This window comes from Nicotiana tabacum, chromosome 21 (genome assembly GCF_000715075.1).
Source record: "Nicotiana tabacum cultivar K326 chromosome 21, ASM71507v2, whole genome shotgun sequence".
Lineage (NCBI taxonomy): Eukaryota > Viridiplantae > Streptophyta > Magnoliopsida > Solanales > Solanaceae > Nicotiana > Nicotiana tabacum.
This window is the reverse complement of record NC_134100.1, coordinates 93,318,776-93,331,033: the sequence shown is the minus strand read 5'-3', so window position 1 is coordinate 93,331,033 and position 12,258 is coordinate 93,318,776.

Here is a 12,258-nt window from a genome sequence, read left to right as displayed (position 1 = left end):
CGTATTTTGATGATTTTGAAATGAGGTGTCACATGGTGACTTTTTAATTGAAAGAATTATATTCAAAATATTTATTTGGAAGGATTTTTACTTAAACAGTATCATATAAAAGAATTGTATTTTGAAAGATATTTATTTGAGGAAATTGTATTTGAAAAGATTTATTGAAAGAATTATATTTAAAAAAATAATTATTTGAGAGAATTATATTTGAAAGAGAGTTATCTAGAAGAACTATGTGAAAGACATTTATTTGAAGGGCTTGATTTAATTGAGTGTAATTGTGTTTATTAATTGTTGAGTGATATTAATGGTGTTCTTGTTGTCTGTTATGCATATCACTGGTTGTTTTATCCTGCCTTTATTATTATTTGTTTTCTATTTTTTTGTATATTATATTGCACAGGTTATTGGACTAGTGAGTGTCTTGATTGTACCTCGTCTTTACTCCATTGAGGTTAGTCTTGATACTTACTGGGCACCGCTGTGGTGTGCTCACTCTACACGTCTGTACATTTTTGTGCAGAGCCAGGTATTGAAGATATCGGACTTGAGCAGAGTTAAAATGCAATCATAAGGATTCAAGGTAGAGCTGCTTGGCTGTCGCAGTCCCTTGGAGTCTTTTCATTTCATTGTACTGTTAATTTGTAATCAGACAGTATTGTATATTCGGTCCTCGTGATCATTCCATGTATTCAGTTAGAGTTCGTGACTCAGTACTAACAGTCTTGGGAGGTTGTGTATTGTAATTATTTCTGCTGTTAGATTTTTAAAAAAATGGCTTCAAAATGTAATAGAATTCGGCTTACCTAGTCTTAGAGACTAGGTGTTATCACGACGTCTGTGGTGGGATTTTTGGGTCGTGACAGCCGGTGCGAAGACCGCATGGGCAAAGAAATCACTGCAGGTGCGAAGACCGCAGGCGCGATGAAATCACCGCGGGTGCGAAGACCGCAGGTGCGAAGAAATCACCGCGGGTGCGAAAATCCTGGACAGAATATTAAAAACAGAGGGGGTTACGAGTTTTGCCATTTTTGGACCTTCAAGCACGGGTTTTGGGGCGATTTTGAGAGAGAATTCAAGGAAAACTTGAGGTAAGTCACTTGTGATCATTTCTACTCCATAATATTGAATTATTATCGAATAATCCGACTAGATTACATGTTTTTGAGGTTTAAATCGGGGGTTTGAACTTAGGGATTTGAAAATAAAATTTGAAGATTTGGAGGTCGAGTTGAGGTCGGATTTTGGTAAAATTTATATGGTTAGACTCGTGGTTGAATGGGCTTTCGGATTTTGTAACTTTTGTTGGGTTCCGAGATGTGGGCCCCACAGACGCTTTTTGAGTTAATTTCGGATTTTTGTTGGAAAATTAGTATTTTCTTATGAAATTAATTTTAATAAATTTTATTGACAGAATCGAATTATTTGTGGCTAGATTCGAGGGTTTGGAGGTCAATTCAAGCAAGAAGGAGATTATGGAATATTGGCATAACTTCAAAAAGGTAAGTATCTTGCATAACCTTGTGTGAGGGAACTACCCCTTAGGATTTGAGTCATCTATGCTGATTGTAGTCTGTGTACGCGAGGTGGCGAGTGCGTGCTTAGACTTATTTGTGGAAAGTTGGCCTTTTAGAGTTCTTATGTCCTTATATTCACCGTGTATGATGTTGTTCTTGATACGCTTGAATTCCTATTTGCTAGTTTCACCTTTACATGCTTTGATTAGAGATAATTACTTTAGGATTCACTCTTGCTGTCTATTTATCTCTTATTCGACTTAACCAAAGATTTTACCTCTTCTATTGTCGTGCTATATTTTTCATAACTGCTTATGTTTAATTGAAATCATTATTTTTTCATCCTATAATTGTTTGGTCTTAATTGGAGTTATGATTATCTTCCGCTGCTTATCCTTACTTGAATTGTTGAATATTTCTCGTAATTGCTCAACCTCAAAAAGAGTTTAGATAACCTATATCTTAGTTGACTTGCCATTATTTTGAACTATTTGACTCGTGTTGGCTTCTTATTGTTGACTTGAATATTATGGAATCGTTGCTATATTTTGTTTTGTTTTCCCTTGTTAAGTTGTTCTCCTTGTGCCTAGCATTCTTTACTGTGGTTATTCCTTGTGAACGAATTCTACCGTTTTTGTGATTTAAGTTCTTGAGTTGATTTGCTCGCCGTACCTTGCATCTCTGTCATTGTTACTTTTGTACTTATTGTGATGATGTACGAGGTTTCTGTCGTGTTATAGTTGTTATCTCTGTTGTTTGCACTGCATATTTAAATTGGGACTACAGACTTATTCCGGGAGATCCCTCAGCATTGCATATTTAATTTGGGACTACAGACATATTCCGAGAGATCCCCATGTCTTGCATATTTACTTTGGGACTACAGACGTATTCTGGGAGATCCCCCAGCACTGCATATTTAAATTGGGACTACAGACGTATTTCGGGAGATTCTCCTGTCTTGCATATTTACTTTGAGACTACGGACGTATTCCGAAAGATTCTCCAGCACTGCATATTTATTTTTGGACTACAGACGTATTCCGGGAGATCCCCCCGTACTACATAATTAATTCGGGACTACGGAATGGTATCCCGGTAGATTCTTCTGTGGTTATATCTGTATTCAGAGCTGCTAATCTTCCATGCTTAGGTGTCACAGGGTGACTTATACTCGAAGGATATTACCGAAAAAGTTTATATTTGAAAGGTTTTTATCTTGAAAGAACTATATTTGAAAAATATTTATCTGAAGGGAGAATATTTCAAAAATAAATTTCTTATTGGAAATGATTATATTCTAAAGACCTCAATTTAAAAACTTACGGGTAAAAGTTTACACTTGAAGGATTTGACTAATTTATTGGGGTTTGTTGGCTGAGACCTGATATGAAAACTATTGCAGTTGTTGAGTTACTACTTGCCTTTACTGTATTGTGATTTTCGGATTTAGGTTGTGTTTCCATTCATTCTTCTGTGTCTTATTCTGGTATTCCGCTGTTACTTGCTGTTTTTCCTTCCTTGTTGCAGTTGTTATGTCGTTAGCCATATCGCGGGGTCCTTAGATAGATGTCATGTTCGGTCATCCCTATACTTATACTTGTTCAGTTTATTAGACCAGTGGGTGTCTTGACTAGTCCTCGTCACTACTTCATCGAGGTTAGTCTTGATACTTATTGGGCACCGCTGTGGTATGCTCATGCTACTTTTCTGCATATTTTTGTGCAGATCCAGGTATCAATCATTAGTAACTGTGCGGATCCTTGCTGAGGAGACTCAAGGTAAACCTGCCGCTGCGTTCGCGGGCTTCGGAGTCACCTTCCTATTTTGTATTTGCACTATTTTTACTTACTTCCAAACAGTTGTATTTAGAAGTGATAGTAAACTCGGTAGAGTTTATGACTTGTACTAATACCGGTTTTAGAAAATTGTAAATTTTATAAAGATTTCTATATCGAGACTGTTAGACTCCTTTGTTATTATTGTTACTCAGTAAATGTTAGGCTTACCTAGTCCCTAAGACTAGGTGCCATCACGATACCCAACGGAAGGAAAATTGGGTGGTGACAATCACAAATATAAAATTTTATCATCATGAACAGCTTGATTAATTTGACAGATATGTTACTACTTTCACTACTGTAAAATAATTGAGCATTTATTTTGCAATATTGCTCAACTACTAAACACTTCAATTGTCCTTCGTTTAAGGTACTTAAACAGGAAATTTTACAAAATAAGATTCTCAATTAAATTTAGCTTAAGAGATACGTAATCGCGAGTGACCATACACAGAAAAGCATGATACACTCTTCCGTTCAAATCGGTAAAAGGAAAACCCTTAGTCATCAATCGCAGATTATTTGAAGAAATTGTTGAGACAATCTCTTCAAAACTCTTTCAAAATTCCTATAACACGTGCAAAGAAGTTGAGACCCTCCTTAAGGTTCCTCTTTTGTTTTCCTTACTGTTTGCATACACATCCAAATCATTTCAGCTGTTTGAGATGAGAACAATAATCACATATTCTCAAGTTATCATTTGTCTTGAACAACTATATAATCATACATCCTCAATTCATTGCGTACAATTATTCCTAAAATCTAAAATATATAGGGTATTTTTATGCCAATCAAAAGGTAAGATTATTGCATTTGAATATATGCAGTACACTACACGCCTGCAGGCTGCAACATACTAAAAGAATAGCAAAATATGCATATAACATCGTTAATGTTATAAGAAAAATCAAATTATGGTGGATGTCTACTCTTCCTTCATGATCTTCTCAAATGCTTAATGACATATTTCTATACTTAATGACATATTCAATAACATATTTTTCTTCATTTTTCATGCCTATATAAAGGCCTTATAATAGATAAGAAAATACACACAATTGAAGAAGAAAATATCTTCCTTCTCTCTATCTCCATTTCTTGTTCATGTTTTACTAAATTGCTTTTATTTCATAACAACATGTATTGTTCATGTTTTACTAAATTGCTTTTATTTTATAACATGTTATCAGCACGAAATCTCTAACCTCAAGGTTGAATTCCACTTCTAGTAAGGTATATATCGATGATCTAATGTCAAAATTATCCAGATTTTATTCAGAAAGGTATGTAGTGTTACAGACACGTCTTTCTGCTATAGCAACAAGTCCGAGTTTTAAACCAGATAAGTTTGTACCACTATTTAGAATAAGCAATGGTCTGGTTATTAGAAAATTAGTATTTATGTAACTTCTAAGGATGTCACCTTGTTAAATTTTCATGAACTAAATAATAGGTAGCATGCGGTATACTAAATAATCTACAAAATTAAAATTATACTTTATTATGTATGCTTATGATTTTACCTTATAATACGATTTTAGTATGCCTAGTATAATGATTATACATTAGTTTACTGTCAAATATAATATAATAATAATAATAATAATAATAATAATAATAATAATAATAATAATAATAATAATAATAATAATAATAATAATAATAATAATAATAATAATAATAATCGTAACTATTTTATTTTGATAAGATAAAATATTAGTACAAGAAGTACGTACTACACCAAATTTTCTTATCAAATTAACATGTTGAATCATTTCTACATGGAAAACATATAGTAGTAGATAGTAAATAAAGATTTGTCCACTATTTTTTTTCGATTCCCTGAGTGACTTAAAGGTTCTGCTATATCTTTTTTATTTTTCTAGAGAGCATAATACTTATTTTTCACAAAAGTGCATGGTAACTAGTAGTACTATTATTCTGTTTGATACATAATTTTTTTTTAATGTTCTGGTCATATCACTTTCATCTTGATATAAGCTTATTGCAGCAAAGATCACATGTGAATTTTTAATATTATTTTGTATTTTCATATATCTCTTTGATACTAATTACTTAGCTGATTTGAGTAAACGAAAGTCTATTGTTGAGTTATATCCAAATTACATTATGAAGAGTTTAACTCAAGAGGTAAGCATTTCCTTCGTATTTGAAATTGTTTTTGTCCTTTGCTATTAATGATATCAACTTTAATGAGTTCAAGTCGCAATACACCATGAGGGTAAGACATCAGGATCAAGTCCTGATGCTCCATGATGATAAGAGTTGGGTTTGAGTCCCAATTCATTATGGTCTAATATGCCTTTATATTGGTAAGACATTGGGTTTGAGTCCCATTATACCATATTGATAATATAATGAAAAGGTATGAATATAGAAAAATAATATATTTTTCATGAAAAGGCATCAATATTGTCCCACTTATTTTGCTCCATTCTTGAAGTGAATGTGGTAACAGTGCATAATAAGTCTAAATAAAGAAAAATAGTTGATCAATATACGTGGACGTGCCAAAGACCAAAATAATAATAGTCATCATTATGGTAATTATAAAAAGAAGAACAATAAGGGTTCTCAAAATAATCCTTCAAAGGTGAAGGAAATGTGTATCAATGCGGTCTGTAAATATGAGACACGTTCGGATGATTATGGTCATTTCTTTGAAAATGTAACTTGCAATAAGCATTGTAAATGAAGACTCATTCCTAAAAGTGAATGTGAAAAATATATATGTGATACAAATTCTGCATAAGAATATGCTTATGCATGGTTGGATAAATATTACAACTCACCTCTATGGGAGGTTTGAGAGAAAGAAAGATAATGAATATTACTGTGTAGTTACATGAATATGCCATTGGTCGCGTACATGTGATACGCCAAAAAAAAAATATTTTGTTGTGCCTTATAAAAGATTATTAAAGGCAAAATTAAAGCAAGAAATAATTTTGCTTATGATGATTTTGACCATGACAATTTATTATGATATAATTTTCTCCGTGAATGAGAAATTTACCATATGAATGATATGACAAAAGATCTTGTATTACAAAAGTTATTAAGAGCTCCGGAAAAATTAATTTGTTACTACCCGGATGAATAAAATTATTCACGACATTGATATTGTAAAGTCTCAAAAGAAACGTTTTGAGTTTCAAAGGTATAAGTCAAAGTGGTTGGCATATTGAGACTATAAATGAAAGGAATATTGAATATCTCCATATTTCTATAATCATAATGGGTAAATATGAAAGGTTACCCGATTTTCTTTCTATTTCTACTACACAAATATAAGCATGATGATGGAATCATATGTCACAAATAAACTAGAGGTTTACTGAAACAAATATTAGTTGGCAAGACCGGTTGACCATCCCAGTTCAATTATGATGCGAAAGATGAATTGAGAATTACATTGGCATATATTGAAGAAATAGAAGATTCTTCAAGAATTTGCTTGTGCTGCTTATTCTCATGATATACCAGTTAAGGCTGGGATTAAATCCCTTGATTTCTAGAACAAATAAAAGGTGATAAATATATGGGCCCAGTCACCTGCCATGTGGACCGTTTACTATTATATAATTTTAATAAATGCATATATTTTATGGTCACGTGTGCATTTGTTATCAACTTGCAATTTGGCTTTTGCAAGATTGATTGCTCAAATTATTAGAGCACAATTCTAGAATATAAATTATGATGATTTATCTTGATAATACCGGTTTAAATTCAAGTCGGTTTAGCAGAAATTGTATGCCTCCAATTATATCTAAACCATTGGTTATGAGAACAAAACTGCCAAAATAAAATTTGGTATGTGATGTATTATTTAATATACAACAACACTTGTACGCATCTAGCCAAGTTATGATAAGTTCTCCCTATCACAATTGGTTCAGGGTCAGGAACCAAAATTTTCATCTAGAAATATGAAAGTGCTATATAATTTAATTGTTCCACCACAATGCATAAAGATAGATCCCCAAATAAGGCTAGGGATATGTGTTCGTGATCCCAATAATAGGGGGAGAAAATGGGCAGCTGAAAAAGTGATGCATGTAATGAATTATTATGAGTACATTTAAATCCTCGTACGAGAAAATGTGAACTTGAAGTTCAAGTAATAATTCATTTGCAAAATATTGCCAGGCGTATTTGCTGACCCAAAGCTAAATGTCATATTAAACTGCTAATGCTCCAAATAAAATAAAGTTCATAATGAATAGAGTCTTTGGCATGCATGAAGCATAATAGACTAATCAGTTTCAAAGATAAAAGTCCTTAAAGAAGGAGAGGAGTAAATGTTCAAGATGGTCATAATACGGGAGCAAGTGCTCTAGAAGAGCACCACAACATAACACTTCATAAGACCTCATGGAAGAGGCTCAGGTACCTGAAAATAATAAGATAAAGAGATTTCAATAAGTTATGTCTTTATTGGGTAATAGTAGAACCGATATAAAATGATCGTCGACGATATTGTTAATATAATGTAGCGCTCAATATTATTAATATTAACAAGGATTTTGAGCTCAAATCTGTCATGAAATTTGGACAAATAAATGATTGGCCAAATAAAAAATCCGCAATAAAAATTGATTTCACCTGAAAAATATGAAGTTGGACGGATAGTCCCAACACCTGAAAGTATAAAGTCAGTGGAGGTATAAATGTGTTCTTGTGCGAAAAAAATGGTCAAATCGATAGACATAAAGACGACTTGTGTCACAAAAAGATTTGTAAATATCCTGGCATTAATTATATAGAGACATGTTCTCATATGGTGGATGTCGTCATTTCAGGTTTTAATCTGGTAATACAAAAAAAAATGTGATATGTGTATAATGGAAATCATTAAAGTATTTAAATTGTTTTGAAGCATATTAAGGTTTTCAAGAAATTTATTAAATAAAGCTTCAAAAATCCTTAAACTGATTGAAACAATCAGGGCGCATGTAGTATAATCGCCTGAGTGAGTACCTGTTGAAAGAAGGGTACACGAATAATTCAATTTGTCCTTGTGTTTTTATAAAAAGATCTGGATCTAAATTTGTTATAATCGTCGTGTATGTTGATGATTTAAATATTATTGGAACTCCTAGGGAGCTTCCTAAAGCAGTAGACTATTTAAAGAAAGAATTTGAAATGAAAGAAAGATAAAATTTTGTCTTGGTCTACAAATTGTGTATATAAAATATGGAATTTTTGTCCATCAATCAACATACGCTAAAAAGATTTTAAAGCGATTCTATATGGATAAAGCACATCCATTGAGTACCCCGATGGTTGTGAGATCACTCGATATAAATAAAGATCCATTCCGACCTCATGAAAATAATGAAGAGTTTCTTAGTCCCGAAGTACCATATCTCAGTGCAATTGGTGCACTAATGTATCTTTCTAACATTACAAGGTCAGACATAACTTTTTCAATTAATATCTTAACAAGATATAGCTATGCTCCTACAAGGAGACATTGGAATGGAATCAAACACATATTGCGGTATCTAAATGGGACTACCGATATGGAATTATTTTATGGCAATGATTGCAATCCCGATCTTGTTGGTTATGCCGATGCTAGGTATTTATCTGACCCACACAAGGCTCGATCTCAAACAAGCTATGTATTTACATATGGAGGCACTGCCATATCTTGGCGATCGACTAAGCAACCAATCGTGGCTACATCATCTAATCATGCTGAGATAATTGCTATTCATAAAGCAAATCGAGAATGTATATGGTTGAGGTCTATAATACACCTTATTCGAGACAAATGTGGTTTGAAGTGTGACAAACTACCTACAATTTTGTATGAAGACAATGCAGCATACCCAATTGAAGGGAGGATTCATAAAAGGGATAAGACAAAGTACATTTTACCAAAGTTATTTTTCATAAATGATCTTCAAACGAATGGTGATATCAATATGCAACAGATCCGTTCAAGTGATAATATGGCTAATTTGTTCACCAATTTCTACCGACGTCAACCTTCAAGAAAGTAGTGTACAAGATTGGAATGCGAAGGCTCAAGAATGTGAATTGATGCTCTCATCAGGAGGAGTTAATATGCGATGTACTCTTTTTCCCTTACAAAATTTTGTCCCACTGGGTTTTCCTTGCAAGGTTTTTAATGAGCCAACTAAAAGGCGTATTTCTACACATGTGTACTCTTTTTCCTTTACTAGGATTTTTTCCCATAGGATTTTTTCCTAATAATATTTTAACGAGGCACATTATCTATGGACATCAAAGGGGGAGTGTTATAAGAAAAATTAAATTATGGTGGATGTCTACTATTCCTCAATGATCTTCTCAAATGCTTAATAACATACTCAATGACATATTTCTATGCTTAATGACATATTCAATGACATATTTTTCTTCACTTTTTATGCCTATATAAAGGCCTTGTAATAGATAGGAAAATACACACAATTGAAAAAGAAAATCTCTTTCTTCTCTCTATCTCCATTTCTTGTTCATATTTTACTAAATTATTTTTATTTCATAACAACATGTCTTATTCATGTTTTACTAAACTGCTTTTATTTTATAACAGTTAATGATAGCGTACTCATCAAGCTTGAACTGAATTCTCAAATATTGCCACAAATAATGCCATATGTTCAACTCTTCCCTACTCCATAATCAATGAAAATTATGCACAAAAAAAATGTATGAAATAATATAATTGCGGCAAAAGCAATAATAACGAAAGAAAAACAAAGAAAAAGGAAAAAGAAGAAAGAAGAAAGAAATTTTATGTACTTAAAGTTTCGAACGAAAAAGAGAGGAATATTAATGAAGAAAAGAAGTAAGTTGTGAAGAAGAGGATGTGTGTTAGTATTTGTAAAATTTATAATAACCAATATAATTAGTAACTGACATTGGGTAATAGAAATGGGAAGAGTAACGTCTAGTGAGTAATTGTAAATAATGGAATGAGTATTAAATCTAAAGTGTAATTGTAATTGACGTGTTCTTTTGAACGTGTCTTTTAAGAACATGAGGAGTGGGTAACTGAAGGAAAACAAAATAAGTGGAATATTTGGGAGTTATGAACACAATTAATAGAGGATTTATAGGGGAGGGGAAAAGTTTGAAAGAGATAATAATTAGTTATTAAGATATCTAATAAAGAAACGGTTATACGTTGTCTTATAGAGATTTTTGGCTACTAAAAATAAAATAAATAAAAAAATGAGGGGGAAAATTCATCAACATATACCAACTGATCAGGTGGTGGTGCGTATATAACACCGTAACCTTTTCCCATTTCCCATATATATATATATATATATATACATGTATATAACATCGTCTAGTCATGGTCAATGCAAGCCACCCACATACGTGTATTATGCCCAAAAGGCTATTTTTTTCCCAACAATTTCTATTTTGATTGTGGCCAGGATTTCTATTTTGATTGTGGCCAAGAGAATGGACATTGGGACAAAACAATCTGTACTTTATCAGTATGACCATATGAGACATGCCAAGGTAATATGTGGCTACTTTTCAAAGTACACTTATTACGACTCTTTAGAGTGAACTACTAATATGTGGACAACAGAATGAAAAATGAAACACAACCAAATGAAGCAAATTACACCACACCACTTGGTAAAGCACGACCGCACAAGCAAATGAGTGACACATATATAAACAGATCAAAATGGGAAATGACAACACTATTAAATTGACAACTTGACCAATAATTTCTCAACACTTGGCTCATATACCATTGACAGATAGTTGGTTTTCAACTTTTGTGGTTCTTTTGTATTTGATTAAGATGTGTCATTCTCCCCTTTTAGTACAATTGTGTTGCTAAACATTTAATTTATATTTATTGAGATGTCCGGTGCACTAAGTTCCCGTTATATGTGGGGTTCAGAAAAAGATCCAACGACGAAGGTTAATATACATTCACTAACCGTGTAATTTACACTGTTACTAGTATATTTAATGAGTTCGTGTCCTTTACTACATTTTTTGGTTATCAAATTTAAAAGGGCAATCTAGTGCAAGAAGCATTCCGTATTTACATAGGGTTCGAAAAAAGGCCGTACTCCGAAGAAGTATAATGTAGGCAGTCAAACCTTATGCAAGTATCAGTAACTGATTCCACACCTCGAATTCATGACCTATAGGTCACAGTCACATAAAGTCAATTTTACCGTTGCTCCAAGGTTTCCTTCAAATTAAAATTACAATTTAATGTTACATCTTATTGTAAATTATCATAACCAGATGATATGAAATAACTCAGTGTACAAAAGTTAAACTGGTCTGCGAAAACATGTAGTATTCCGGGCAATTGCCATTTCAACATCATTATATTTACTTGATTTCGACCATTCATTTATTAACTTACCCTTGCTTGGCAGCTGTTGCTTAAACAGAAGGACTCCATTTATTAGTATCAACAAACAATCTACACGTCCATATCGCTACTTTTTGCTCCCCATATATCCCACATATATCTATTCAGATGACTAAGTTAGTAAAATGTGAGAATATACAGCTGCCATCTTACTTTACTTCCCTCTAATATTTTAAATTGACCTAAAACAAAACGCTGCAGAAATCATTGGCGTAATCGGTAAAGTTGTTATCACATTACCATGAGGTTACGGGTTCGCCGTAAAAACAATCTCTTGCAAAAATGCAAGGTAAGACTACGTACAATAGACCTTTGTGGTCCGATCCTTTCCCAGATCCCGGGCATAGCGGGAGCTTAGTTAACCGGGTTGTCCTGAAACTACCTCTTGCAGAAATGCAAGAGGTAATGGGTTCAAACCGTGGATCAGTCTCTTGCAGAAATACATAGTAAAACTGCATATAATAGATCTTTGTGGTCC